This window comes from Petaurus breviceps, unplaced genomic scaffold, assembly GCF_028583685.1.
Source record: "Petaurus breviceps papuanus isolate PSGF00001 unplaced genomic scaffold, PetGlider_PUasm1.0 90386, whole genome shotgun sequence".
Taxonomy (NCBI): Eukaryota; Metazoa; Chordata; class Mammalia; order Diprotodontia; family Petauridae; genus Petaurus; species Petaurus breviceps.
The window spans coordinates 39,209-53,538 of NW_027187236.1; the positions used below are offsets into that span (position 1 = coordinate 39,209).

Below are 14,330 nucleotides of genomic sequence, written 5' to 3' on the forward strand. Positions count from 1 at the left end.
GCAACTAGGTGACACAGTAAATAGAACACTGGCCCTGGAGTCAGGAGCTGAGTTCAAATGTAGCCTCAGACACTTGACACTTATTAGCTGTGTGACCTTGGGCAAGTCACTTAACCCCAATTGCCTTGCCTTCCCCCCTCCAAAAAAAAAAGTCAGCTGGTTCCTCTTCTGCCTGAAGAAGAAGCCACTTGTGCAGAACACCCAACAAAGTGGTGGTCCACTTGAATACCTCCAGTGAAAACTGGCAGTTCCTTACTCAGTAGATAATATCAGATTTCTCTTCGTTTGGACTATGATTTCTAAACACAAATGTGGAAGAATTAATCAGGAAATGAATAACTTATTTCTATGGTTCTCTGAGGTTTAAGAGGCATTTTTCTTAGAACAACCCTAAGGGATTGATATATACCCCATTTATAGATGAGAAAACTGTGACTGATCAGCAGACCATTAGGAATTTGAGCCCAGAGCAAGGGACTCTTGGTCTAACTTTCTTTCTCCTTTACTATGCACACGCATTACATTGAAATGGACTTGTAATCAGGAGTCTTGGGTTCCAGGCCCAGCTCAGCTGCTATAGTCTATGACCTCAGTCAAGTCAGTTCCTCCACCTGGGTCTTAATTTCCCAAATTGAAAAAGTGAGAAGCTTGGTCTAGATAATCTTTAAGGTCTTGCTCCAACTCCAACATTCTATGATGGTTTTATGCTTCTGATGAAATAACTGGTCATGACAGAACAGGGCAAAGACAGAAAAAAGCAGCAGAGGGAGAAGAACCAAAATTCTAGTTGGTTCTGGACACCAAAATCAGAGAAGACCAACAAGTAAATAGTACCATTAGTAAGAATTACTATGAGGAGCCTATGGAATTCACCCACTAAGTGAACTATTCCAAAGGCCACAAGTGACCACCAAGCATGATGATTTTCCAGAGGTACATGGAGATTATGCCATTAAGAAGGAAAGCAAATGAAGATGTGTGATGTATGAAACAACTTTAAAAGAGTTGGAGAAAGGAGAATGGTCTCAAACTTATTTCATGTGTCATTTGCTAGTTCTCAGAATTCTATGAATGGGATTGAGTTTCTTTCAGATCACAACGCAGTTACGAATTTCTTGTCAAGGAATAAGATGACTGTAGTCCACATTTTAATGTGATGAGTGTTACTTCATCAAGAATAGGTGAGAATAGGTCTCTCTCATTAGCCATCAAAGCTGCTGCTCTGGTACTTGGCCCAAAAGACTCAGAGTCTGTCTTTCTGCAGCAAGAACAAGAAAGATGATCTTTTTCCTAGGTAAGTAGCACCCTGATTGTCCCTGTGGGCGGAGCCCGGGATTTGGGCAGATTCGGGGACAGGCCATGGTGGGCAGCTCACCTTTGGAGAAGGCACAGCTGCTCCTCACACCTGCAAGTTAGGCCTTGGAGGCTTGGCATAAGAAGCCATTGCAGCAAGACTGTGACTATAGTACAGGGTTGATTACCATTCGCTTGAAGAAGCTTATATTTTGAAATATATAGTAAGTATATTTACATAACAAGTATGCAATATGTGAGTCTGAATATAGGCCATAACCCCTAAAGTAAGATCTCTTTGAAAGGAAAAATGTATATTCTTATATATTTCATATATGTATAATATACAGATATATCAATGTATCTTTATAGTATATACAAACATATACATATGTTTATCTATATATTAATATAAATTATATAGATGTATGAATATATGTCATATTGACCATAAGCCCCATTCAGATTTTAGATAAGCCATATTTGGGAGTGGAGAGAGTGCAATCTATATTCACACCAATATGATGATTATTTCAATAATGAGAGCTGGGATGGTGGAATAGGTATTGGATTTGGAGGCAGGAAACTTGGGTTCAAATCCCTCCTCTAACACTTAGTAGTTGTATAAACATGGTCAAGTTTATGATCAGTTTAACCACTGAACCTCAGTTTCCCCATCTATAAAATGTGGCAACTCATAATTTTAGTTGCCTGGGGCACTGGGAGGTTTGCCCAGGGTACTCAAAGTGTACCATGACAGAAACCTGACTTGAGCCCAGTGAATTCAAATAATACTTACTTCAAATGAGAAGTAATATTGCAGAATATATAGAGGGCTGGCCTCGGAGTCAAGGAAACTAAGTTTAAGTCCTGCAACATAACTCAAACCCAAGAGGACACACCAACTTGTTTCTCAGTTTTCTGCTATCTTTTGAGGTTTTGTTCGTTTTTGTGAGACAAGCTGGGGTTAAGTGACTTGCCCGGGGTCATACACCTAGTAAGTGTCAAGCGTCAGGCTGGATTTGAACTCAGTCCTCCTGACTTCAGGGCCAGTGCTCTATCCACTAAGCTGCCCCTATCTTTTGTTTTTCTATCACCTATGTTTCCCAGTCTATGTCCCCTAATGGGACATTCCCTATATCAATAAAACCCCATGTCCTGTTCCTATCGCTGTTTACTAGTTGTGTTAGTACCTGGCTACCAAAGCTGAGCCAGCCCAGAACTTAAGAGTGCAGGTACATCCACAAAGGGAGATGGCATCTCAACAGGAAAGCTCCTGTGTTCTGGAGGTGTGGCAGTGTTATTTTGGGTGGAGCTTAGGAGTACATGAATTCAGCTGGCTAGCTCAGAACAGTGAAAGCCTCCTGGAGCAACCTCCAGGGCAAGTATCCATCCAGCTCATCTGTCCGCAGCAGGAACAGCACTGCAAAAGTTGGCGTTGCTTGGACACAGGCTGCACCATATTCTTTTATGTAATGAATTTTGCTCTTTTCTCAAGTTCTGGGTTTGGGTTTTTTTTTTTTAGTCTTGTACTCTACAACTAAGGAATCTGAAAACTACATTTTTATTTCCTTGAATTTTAGTGGAATCCTTTTTCAGAATAGAGGGTTTTTTAATTTTTTTTTTTAAGATATTGCGTCAGAGAATTCCTCTGTTGCAGCACCCTAACAGCACAGGTATGGAATGGCTGCAAGTCAAGGATTAGGAGAGAAGTGGGAGCTCAGGATTTGGGGGTAATGTGGCTCATGGTGCTTCACCAGGTTCTTAAGTCATTTGTTTTTATTTATGTGGAAAAAATATCTCAGCTGGCACAGAACATTCTGTCCCATTTTAGGACCTGTTAAGGGTTAACAGACCTTAGTCTTGATGTGTCCATCTAACACTCTAGAATTAGGGAGGGAGGGAGAGATGGGACCTGGGGTTGGTCAAACTGAGTTGAAAATATGTTGTCATATGTAGAGGCAATGGAAGAGCCCAGAAGTGGAATTTGGTTTCTTTGGGATTACAGTTGAGTCCTTCCCTGACAGGGTAACTGTTATAAATACCATTTAAGATCTTAAAACAATAACATTATAAAATGCATTGGAATAAAATGAGTCACATTATTGCTTCATTCATCAAGCATTTATTAATAATAGTACCTGTATACTAGGCCTGAGGATATAAAAAAATAAAATGAAAAACTCCACACCCCTCCAGAAGCTTACATTTTACAGTGGAGAGACAGCAGCTCCACAGGTAAGTCAATGACAATATGACCTGAGGTGGGAAAGACTTATCAACAACCAAAAGGGATCAATCAGGAAAGGTTTCCCCTGGGAAATGGCAGGTACCAATTTCTTTCAGGTTGAATCTTGAAGGAAGCTAAGTATAAGTCTCCCAGATCCTAAGGGTTCGGAGACTCTCCTGATAGGGTATTTTGCACTTGGGATTGCTAGAAAGACAACTGTCTTCTCATTGGACCTGCACTGTCCAAAAACCTCAACATTGGAGGACCAGATTTGCTCAAAACAAAATAGTGGATACAACATCAAAGATTCACATTTGGTGCATTGATTTTTAAATTTTCTTTAAATGATATTGCCAGATTCTGGGGTCATTGCCTTATGGGTGTTACAAAAGATTGGGGTTTTTTTTAATTGTCTTTAGAATTCTGGGGTTCTTAACTTTTTGTATTTTATTCACAGACCCCTTTGGTAGCCTGGCAAAGTCTATGGACCCCCTTTTCAGAAAAGTATTTCTAAGTGGCTAAGACATATAAGATTACAAAGAAAATCAATTATATTGAAATAGTTATGAAAATACTGAAGAAAAAAGTTAACAGGACCCCTCCCCCCATCCAGGTTAAAAGCCCCTCATAGTCTGTGTAGGACTTAGAGCTCCATCATGTGGCCAGAGGTTTAATGGCAGTGATGCACATACATTTTGCTAACTGATTTCTGTAAGCAGAGTATATTTTTCTTTCAGAAAAAACGAGGCACTTGCTCTTCCTTGTCACTCTTCTTTGGCTCCATGTGATATTATGGCCAAGGGTTAAGAAGACAAAACTCAGTTCGGTCTGGTCTTTAAAAGATGTATAGAGACAACATTTCAAATGGTTGAATTACTCATTCCTTAACTGTCCATTTGAGACTACAGATGTACTGATCAGTCTTTTAGCCAAAATTTAACACATTGCCTAGAGTGTTCTCTGACGCTTATACCTTTCTGGTCCAGCAGACATGGCTAGGAGCCTTAAGAAGACAGTGTGCTCTCAAGAAATTAAAAATAGAAAGTGGTTTCAATAATAACATCTTGTGACACGGTTTGTGTTAACATTAACCAGCTGAAGTGGTCTGACCCCACTAAAATTTTCAACAATATAGCCCCAACTTCAGGAGATCTGTCTGAAAAATTGAAGTCTTTAATTGAAAAAAATGTAAAATACTTTCAGTGCCAGCTTGAGGGAAGATACTGGGGTAGCATCCTAGCTTTAAGAATTTGGCTAAATTTATGAATTTATATAAATTCATAATTTAAATAATATAATAATATAAAACTCATAAATCCATAAGTTTATTAATACAAACTGGTACTACCTTTTAACTATTGAAAGCTTTGCTGCTGAAAGTTAAATTACATTTAGCAGTTTAAAAAATGATTTTGGTTAAATAAATCAGGAAGAAAAAATAAAGGGAAGCAAATGGAAGAAAAAGAATGGTTATTGGATTTTCTAAATTTCTGTAGTATTTTAGGTTGGAGACTTCCCCAATGCTGTATATTTATGCATGGTATTGCACATAGCAGCACTGGGCATCCTCTGCCCACAAGATTTAAGTTCTAGCAGGTCTTATCAATCGAGAACTTCTACTACTTCTCTTGACGGCCTCACATCTCTGTTCAGGAATCAGCCTAGCTAAGTACAAAGAGCCTCTTGACCAGCCTAAGGGCTGTTTTGGCCATAGTTGTCAAGGTCCTACCATATACTAAAGCATAGAAAGGTGATAGGTGATCTATGGATAGGGTTCTCCACACCACCAAAGTCGTGGATGTGTTAGCATTTTCAAGTTGTGCAGTGGCATAGCTTATTAATCTTTACAACATCATCGAGTCTGTGGGAATTTGTTTTGCCCAAGTGAATGTGTTTGTGACAAGGGTTTTGTTTTTCATGCTTTCTCAGTGGGGAAAAAGGAGGTGGCAGGAAGAGAAAGCAGACCTCTTTTTTTTTTTTTTAATAAAATTTAACAAAAAAAAAACCCAACGTCATGGATTCAGTTAATATAGAGCAGTCCCACTGAGGCTGGTAGGCCAGCACTTGCCTTTGGTTTGTGCAGATGGTGGCCACTTCTGTTCTCGACTTTGAGCCAGCAAGGTAAAGAGGATAGTCAAGTGCTTTCTGAGGAATTTGAGCATTTGAGGGGCCCCTGAGAAGCTCAGGACTTTGGCTTAAGTTTTAGCTCAAAATATACTTACTAAAAGTCAATAGAACTTCCTCCTTTTATAGTGTGGTTTTATTTCTTTTCACCTTTAGCTATACAATCCTAAATTAGCTGTTTTAGGGAGTTGTTTGGGAGCCATCAGGTGTCTTGCAGAAACCAAAAGATGAGAGTGAGAAATTTGTTACTTTGCTATAATTAATAATAGTGTACACTTGATTTCCAAAGTACATTCCCATGTTTAGTCCCCCAGATTCCCCTGTGAGTTGGTCAGAGTGAAGATGATAGTGGTGATGATTGATTGTTAATAGTAATAACTTCATATAAAACTGGAATGGATTGTTTTTACTTGCAACTGGGGAAATATAAAATACCAAATAAAAGCTAAAAAAAACTTTAATGGTTTTAAAAAGTGCTTTCCTACCTATCTCGTTCCATCCTCCCGACAGCCCTTTGTGACAATACATGTAATCTAGTCGCTGTTTTACAGATGAGGAAGTGAAGGATCATGCAGGTGGAAGAATTTGCCAATGTAATGTAATGGGAAGAACATTGGTCTTAAAGGTAGAAGTTCTGGCTTCATATCCCAGCTCTCAGGTTTGCTGGCAATGTCACTGTATCTGTAATACTTGTACTACTTAGACCACAGCAGCTAGGGGAAGCTGCAGTCAGGAAGACCTGAGTTCAAATGAGACCTCAGACACTGACTTGATGTGACCCTGGGCAAGTCATTTAACCCTGTTTGCCCCAATTTCCTCATCTGTAAAATGAGCTGGAGAAGGAAATGGCAAAGCACTCCAGCATCTCTGCCAAGAAAACCCCAGGTGGGGTCAGGAAAAGTTGGACATGACTGAAATGACGCAACAATTTATACCCCAAGGTTGTTGCAAAGAAAACAAAAGATGTGAACTACTATGTGCAATCTTAGGCCACTCCTATTGCCCACATAATGATGAAAGTTTTAGAGAATCTGTGCCACAAACACTGGGACCCCTGTGTCTCTAGGTCCCTGAGTCCCAGCACAGTAGGATTAAGTGAATTAAACTCACTGAAACTTATTTTCCTTATCTGTCATATATGGTTGATAATATACTTGCCTACCTCAAAGGGTCACCGTGAGGCTCAAATCATAGCTTCTACTTATATGGTTCTTATGATCTTTGAATCAAGGTTTAGAGTTGGACAAAACCCCCTTGGGCTTAGAGAGGTTAAGTAAATTGCCTGAGATCACACAAGCCAAGGATAAAATCATAGGTCCTCTGCCTTGAAATCCAGTGCTATTTCCACTTACTACCTCCTGTCAAAGTACTTTGTAACTGTAAAACTTTTGTAAAGCTCTTGATGGAACTGTCACCCAAACATGTCTGTCCTATCCTCTCGCCTCCATATATTTGCTAATGCCATTTCTCTCCCCTTTCTCCCCCTGCCCCAGTTAAAATCCTGTCCATTCTTTAAGGCCTAACTCAAATGCTACCTCCTCCAGGAAGCCTTACCTGATTTTTCTCCCCAGAAATGGTTTTCCTCCTCTGTCCTTTGTAGCTCTGTGATGTATTTACCTTTATACTACTTTGTATTATGGTTATGTATGCCTATGTCTTAAATCCCCTGCTAGGCTGTAAACTCCTTGAGAGCAGGATACAGCTCTTCAAGCACTCATAGCACCTAACAAAACGCTTAGCACATAGAGGCACTCGGGAAATATTTGTTGAATTGGAGGAAGGGGAATAACTGGTAGCAATCGAAGAGAGCTGAGCTAGAGGCAGACTTGTTTTACAGGGCTGGCCTGCCTTTTGGGGACCCCCATGCTGAAGGATCTCTTCTCCTTTGCTACTACTAATCCAGCATTTGGTTCTTTTTATTTTATATATTTTTTTCTACCCACAATTTAGTCCAAAGCATTAGAATACTAGAGGGAATACATATAAGCTGAAAATTAGCTAGAAAGGAGAGAATGGGAAAGGAGAAAAAAAGAAAAGGGAGATGAAAATAACGTCAACACACAGGAAGAAGGCAATCCCAATTCTGGAACCAGGAAGTGCACGTGGATGATTAGAAGTAGCTATTATAAATGGCTTTCATTTGTCATCGTAGATCCATAGGGCAATATGAGCTGCGGTCTTAATGTAGAAAGAAAAGGTTTACCTTACATGGTATAAGCAAAACTATAAAACCAGTTTCTATTTGAATCTTAAAAATGAAATGGAATCAAAACAATGTCCTTAACCTTTGAGAGCGACATTTGGCTTTTGCTCTCTCTCTTGATCTGAAAATTCCTTCCATACTTGGCCAACCCCTCATTATTGGAACTTTTTAAAAAAAAACTTGCTGTTTCCAGAGTCACGTTGACCCAGTCTCATGGTTTATAGCTGAGCTTGCAACACAAAAAGAATATTTTTTAAATGTTGGGAGAACAAATTTTGGATGGAAGGAACAAACAAACTTGTGTATACATTCAGTGGAATTAAGTCATTGATGCATTATTGTAAGTTAGATGTATATTATGGATGTTGAGTGCTAGGATACCTACTTGCCACTATTTGCTACAGCACCAACAGAACAGCCAGCACCTAGAGCTCACTTGAATTTCACTTTGGAGCATGACACAAATGAATTCTGGTCTTTTCACAAAAGGACAAGGACATCTCTTCATAGCTCTGTGTGTGTGTACATGTGTGTATAATATAGCACATAACACATTCCACAGAGTCCAATAAACATGAACTGGTGACAAGCAGGAGCAAGACATGTACTTTACTCATGGGGCTTTTTCCACAACTGGGACAAAATAATTTTCATCTTTGGGAGTCATTGCATTCCATACAGTTCTCCTGACAAAACTAAATACAAGCTTGAGCTGGTTTCATTCCAAAGTTTGTCAGTTCTGGCTTAGAGAAAGAAACTATCAAAACAATTTTATACATGGTGATTCACTTTGCAAGCAGCCTACAGTACCTTATTTAATAATATGCCTAATAGTATTATAGAGCATAGGCTCAGGGTTGGAGGAGATCTTAGAGGTCAGCTAGTCCAATTCCCTTATTTTACAGATGAGGAAGCTGAGACCCAAGATTACACAGGGAATTAATAGCAGAGCCCAGCATTGGAATCCTGGTTTTTTTCCTCCAAATCCAGTATTTTTTCCACTGCACTACAACTATATCCAGCCATTGTCTAACACTTTATATGAGAAAATGAATTCTGAGTTTCATTTTAATATGCCACATATGTTCTCCTTTGTAGGAAGTAAAAACTCCAATTTTTGCCCTTGCCCTCTAGGATTTGTCCTCCACCTATTTGGGTCTAGTAAAATTAGTTCCAGTGTGAGTGTAGGAAAGAGAAGGTACAACCCTAAGACAGGCACTTCCCTGATGTTTGCATTTGCTTAGAGGATGCAGTAGAGAGAAGATAACCCTTAGCCTTTCTGTGTATTCACAAATCATTGCTTGTACCTCAAAGATGAGGCTGGACTAGCTCCTGAATAAAATAGAATGACAGCACTGCAAGTGGCATTTCACTTAGAAATCTCCTTGGTCATTTGAACTTAATGCATTTTAACCTTGAAATCATAGAATCACTGAATTGAAAAAGACCCAAGAGATCATATCTGACCACCAGTCATTTCTCGAAGGAGCAAAATTAAAGAGAGTTAAAGCAACTTGTCCAAAGGCTCACAGCAAGTTAGTGGAAAACTGAGACTAGAGCATAGTATAACCATCCAGAAGCACATTTGCGGTGAATTTAGTCACGAGAGGCCTGGGTTTCTTTACCTACAAAATGCAGGTGATGATAGCTATAGTGCTTGTTTCTCAGGATTGTATAAGCATCAGATAAAATGATGCACGTAAAGGGCATTGAAAACCTTAAAACGCAAGGTAAATGTCAGCTGTTGTGTCAGTCCTTGAACCTAAGTGGATTTCCTACATGGAAATCTTTAGCCACCACTTAGAAATAAGCATAGCCAATACCTGGAAAAAGTGAGGCACGGATGTAAAATGTGTCCCCAATAATAGCTTCGAGAGATTTCAAACGTGTTGGTGCTTAGGTCTCTGGCCATAACATTTTTCACTTAGTGAATAGCAGTAGGTTTAAAATGCTCAAACAAGCAGAACTGTGTGTAAACTACCTGTAGGAGAGACAGCAAATCATGATACCATGGATTTAAAGTTGGAAGAAATCTTCGAGGCCGTCAAATCCAACTCCCTCATTTTACAGAGGAGGAAACAAGTCCAGAAAGGGGATGGAATGTGGCCAGTACATATGAGAGTTAGAAAGTGAACCTATCTCCTCACTAACATCACATCCAGCATTCTTTCCACTGTGTCTCCCTACTTCTTTCTGTTCCTTCCTGGCCCTTCTTGATTGTATGTTCTAGCCCTGAAAGGCAGTCAGCATTTCCAGCCATGCTGTCTATCTGAAGGTCAGCATCTCTATTCCTTCCTCACTAGAAAATTGAGCTTCTCCATGGAACCACCCTGTACTTTGATAGGGCAGCTTTGGTTTTATTTTATTTTTTTGGTTCCTGGTCTCCACAGTAGTACCATGTATTCTCACTGCTCCTTTTCCACCTTTTTATTTTATTTTATTTTTTTTTTAAAGCAATTGGGGTTAAGTAACTTGCTCAAGGTCACACGGCCAGGTGTTTCTGGGTGTGGTGCTAAGTATCTGAGCCCGGGATTCGATCCCCAGGTCATCCCGACACTGGGGCCGGTGCTCTTACTTGCTGAGCCACCTGGCCACCCCACCCACCTCCTTTTTATAAAAAATATTTTCTTTCTCTACTAGAATGGAAGCTCCTTGAGGGCAAGGACTGTGTTGCTTTTATTTATAACCCCAGTACTTAGCACAGTGCCTTGTGCATGGTAGGTATTTAATAAATGCTTTAAATCTACCTATCAATAATAGTGCTTTCTCCTCCTACTTTAATAACCAACATTTATATGGCACTTATTTTGTGCCAGGCACAGTGATAAGGTCTTTACAATTTAACCTAGGTCTTAGATAGGCTGATATTGGTACATTTTTATGTGGGTGTAGCACTAGGAAAAAAAAGGAGACTGCCCCTTTATCCTGTCTCTGGTCATGCCTTACCAGGCCTCAGCCTTAAATTATTCCCGCTATTCCACTGCCTTTGTTTCTATGTATGTGTTACAGAACAAAGCTGGAGAAAATCATGAAATCCTGCTGATAAAGACCACAACAGATGTATTATATAATCTCAACTGGGCTTTACACCTCCCTAATTGAGTCATTATCTCACTCACCACAATGTCTTTTCAGAACCTTTTCATCCCTCCTCAAACTTCCCATGACACCCCGACCCTTTCTGTCTAGAATCTTGCCTTATATTTCATTGAAAAAATTGAGTCCATCTGATAATGGTCCTTTTTCTCCTCTCCTTATCTTATATCACTCAAATGCTGGCCACCATTCATTCTTTTACCCCTCACATGAGGAGGTGGCCCTTTTCCTTGTCAAGGCCAACCCCTTGCACAAGTGATTCCATTCCATCCCATCTTCTCCAGGAGACTGCCTCCTATCTATCATCCACATTCTCACTAATCTTCAATCTCTATCCCTTTTTCTTCTCTTTCTCTCTCTCTCCTCTCTTCCTCCCCCACTCCCACCCCACCTTTATGCTGCCTACTAGCATATCTGTGTCTCCCCATTCATCCTGAAAAAAAAAAACAACACCCAGTAATCTCCCTATATCTTTCTTTTGTGACTAAACTTCTTGAGAAGGCCTTCTCCTTGGGTACCTCCACTTCTTTTCCTTAAATCTTTGCAGTTTACCTTCTGACATCATCATTCAATCGAAACTGCTCTCTACAGAGTTAACAATCATCTCTGAATTGCTAAACCGTACTTCTTGCTGTTCCTCACATACAATACTGCATCCCCCACCTCTGTCCACCCTGGAATACAGCCCCTTCTCATGTCTGCCTCTCAGAATCACAACTCCTCTTCAAATCTCAGCTCAGATACCACCTGCCTGTCTCCCCAGATAGAACTAAGCATTCCTAGCATCAGGTACAGTGCCTGCTGAATGGTAGGTGCTTAATGAAATGCTTCTTCATTGATCTTGAAGTAAAAAAAAAAAGTAGTCTTTTAACTACTACAGAAAGATTCGGTATGTTCACTATATCTGTAGTTCCATCAATGAAAAATTTTTTTCCCCAATATTCTTAACTTTTTGCCCCCATACTTAAAAGGAGAAGAATCAGTGAGAAATGGGATCTACAAAGAAGTCTGGGAAATTCAGATGTGGTTTAAGACTAATTCAAAGAAATTGATTTCCTGATGAATGGCTTCTCTAATGTGCAGAAGCAAAAAGTTTGTAACCCTGAGGGAGAAGGAAATCTCTGACTCTGTGATTTTTAGGGGGGCTTTCAAGTATGTCCAGAAAAGACCCCAAGTCATTTCCATTGGGGCTTAGATAAATGATGACTTATCCAGGAGGCCCTTGGGTTGTAGACCTCAACTCTTTTGGGAAGTGGCCCCAGGGAAGCCCTGGGTAAGGTGGTGAGGGCCCTTGGGGTTGTGGGCAGGCAGTCTTACAGAATACAGGCCTCACTGTGGGTATTCATTAATGAGTAATGTAGTTAATAATAGGGAAGAGACAGATATGAGGAACCCCAGGTCATGCTCTATAAATCCTGTATAAGGTGGAATATACATTCTTTCAGGGCAGGGACTTTTAAAAATAATGTCTTTGTAACCCCAGCACCAGGACAGGGCCTGTCAGTCAATAAACAAGCATGTATTGAGTGCCTACCATATACCAGGCATTGTACACATGCTAGAGATACAAAGAAAGGCAAAAATGGCCACCACCCTTAAGGCGAAGTCTCAACCTTCATTTTAATGGGAGATACGACATGAATATATACAATTACATACATAATGTATACAAAATTCAGGTAGTTCTAGGAGAGTCCAGTAGCAGCTACGGAATTAGGCAAGGCTCCAAGCATGGCACTTGAGCTAAGTCTTGAAGGGAACCAGTGATTCCAAGAAATGGAGGAGAAAAGGGAATACATTCCAGGCCTGGGAGACAGCTAGTCCAAAGGCACAGAGATGAGAGGCTGAGGGTCATGTTAGTGTCTATGTGCAAACATGACTGTAACAGATCACTGAATCAGAGAATGTGAGGAAAGGAGAAATGTGGAAAACTGGAAAGTAATAGGCCTTAAAGAGTTTTGTCACAGAGTTTTATATATGATCCTGGGGTTAATAAAAAATCACTGGAGTTTGTTGAACAGGAGGGTAACCTGACTAAACCTAAACTTTAGGAAAGTCACTGTCATGGCTGTGTGGAGGATTGGTTGTTGTGGGGAAAGAAACTGGAGGCGAAGAGACCAGTTGGGAGGCTACTGCCAAAGTAGACCGAGTCATAGGTGATAAGAACCCGAACTAGGATAGCAGTGTGTGAGTCCAGAGAAAGGGAGCACAAAGCCTCATATGCTGGACAAGAGAAGCACATTCTAACCAGAGAGACAAAGTATCAATAGAGAATTAGATGGAAGGTAATCTCCAAAGAGAAAGGACAAGCATATGGGAGGGTTAGACAGGGAGGCCTCCAGTGGAAGGGAAGATGGAGACAGAAGAGGGAGTGTCATGGAAAGGAACAGCAAGTAAACCAGCTTAGTCTGATTGTAGAGTGTGAACAGGGTGTACATAGTAAGAAGACGAGAGAGGTAAGATGTAGCCAAGTGTTGAAGAACTTTAAATGCCAAATGAAGGATTTTATATTTGATCCTAGAGGTTATAATGCCAGTGGAATGGATAGGGGTACAGGGACACATGATCATTTTGGCAGCAGAGTGGAAGGTAGATTGGAGTAAGGAGAGCTTTGAGGCAGGAGATCAGTTAGGGCTTTTGTAATAGGCCAGGTGAAAGATGATGAGGGCCTCAACTAGGCTTTTGGCTGTGTGGATGAAGAAAAAGGGGATGAATACAAGAGGTGTTGTCAAAATAGGCCAAAGTTTGGCAATGGATTGAATTTATGGGGCCAAAATGAGAAGTCAGGCATGATTCCTTGCTTTCAAACCTGAGTAACTGGAAGGATTGTGGAACCCTTAAGAATAATAAGTTCAGAAAGGGAGTGAGTTTGGGAGTGGAGAATGAGTTCTGTATTAGAGATTGAGATGTCCCTGGAGCATCTACTTAGAAGAGTCCAATAGGTAACTAGTGAAGATCCATAGATCTGAGAGTCATCTGTCTAGAGGTCATTGAACATATAAAAGCTTATGAAATCACCCAAAGGGAGAAGGCAGAGAAATAAGAGACAGAGGCTTGGGGAGCAACCAGTGCAAAGACACGGAGATGAGATGGAGTGGCTACATCTAACATTGATGGGCATAATTTGGATGTTGAATCAGCAAAGGAAACCAGAAAGACGAGAAGGAATAAAGAGAAAATTTAAAGAGAAAATAATATTAGGAAGAAAGAGTGGTCAACAGTGCCAAAAACTGCCAGATTCAAGGAGGATGAAGATTAAGAAGAGTCTAACTAGAATTGGCATTTAAGACACAGTTGGTAATTTCAGTTGGTTGATAAATTTGGGAGCCAGATTACAGAGGATTAAGAAAGTGAGAGGAACAGAAGTAAAGGTACCAAGTACAG

General features: G+C 40.3%; 1 protein-coding gene across 1 annotated transcript in view; it reads left to right on the plus strand.

Moving 5' to 3' along the window:
- MECP2 (methyl-CpG binding protein 2) overlaps positions 1–14,330 on the plus strand; it is a 79,334-nt gene that overhangs the window by 25,664 nt on the left and 39,340 nt on the right. The window lies entirely within an intron of this gene.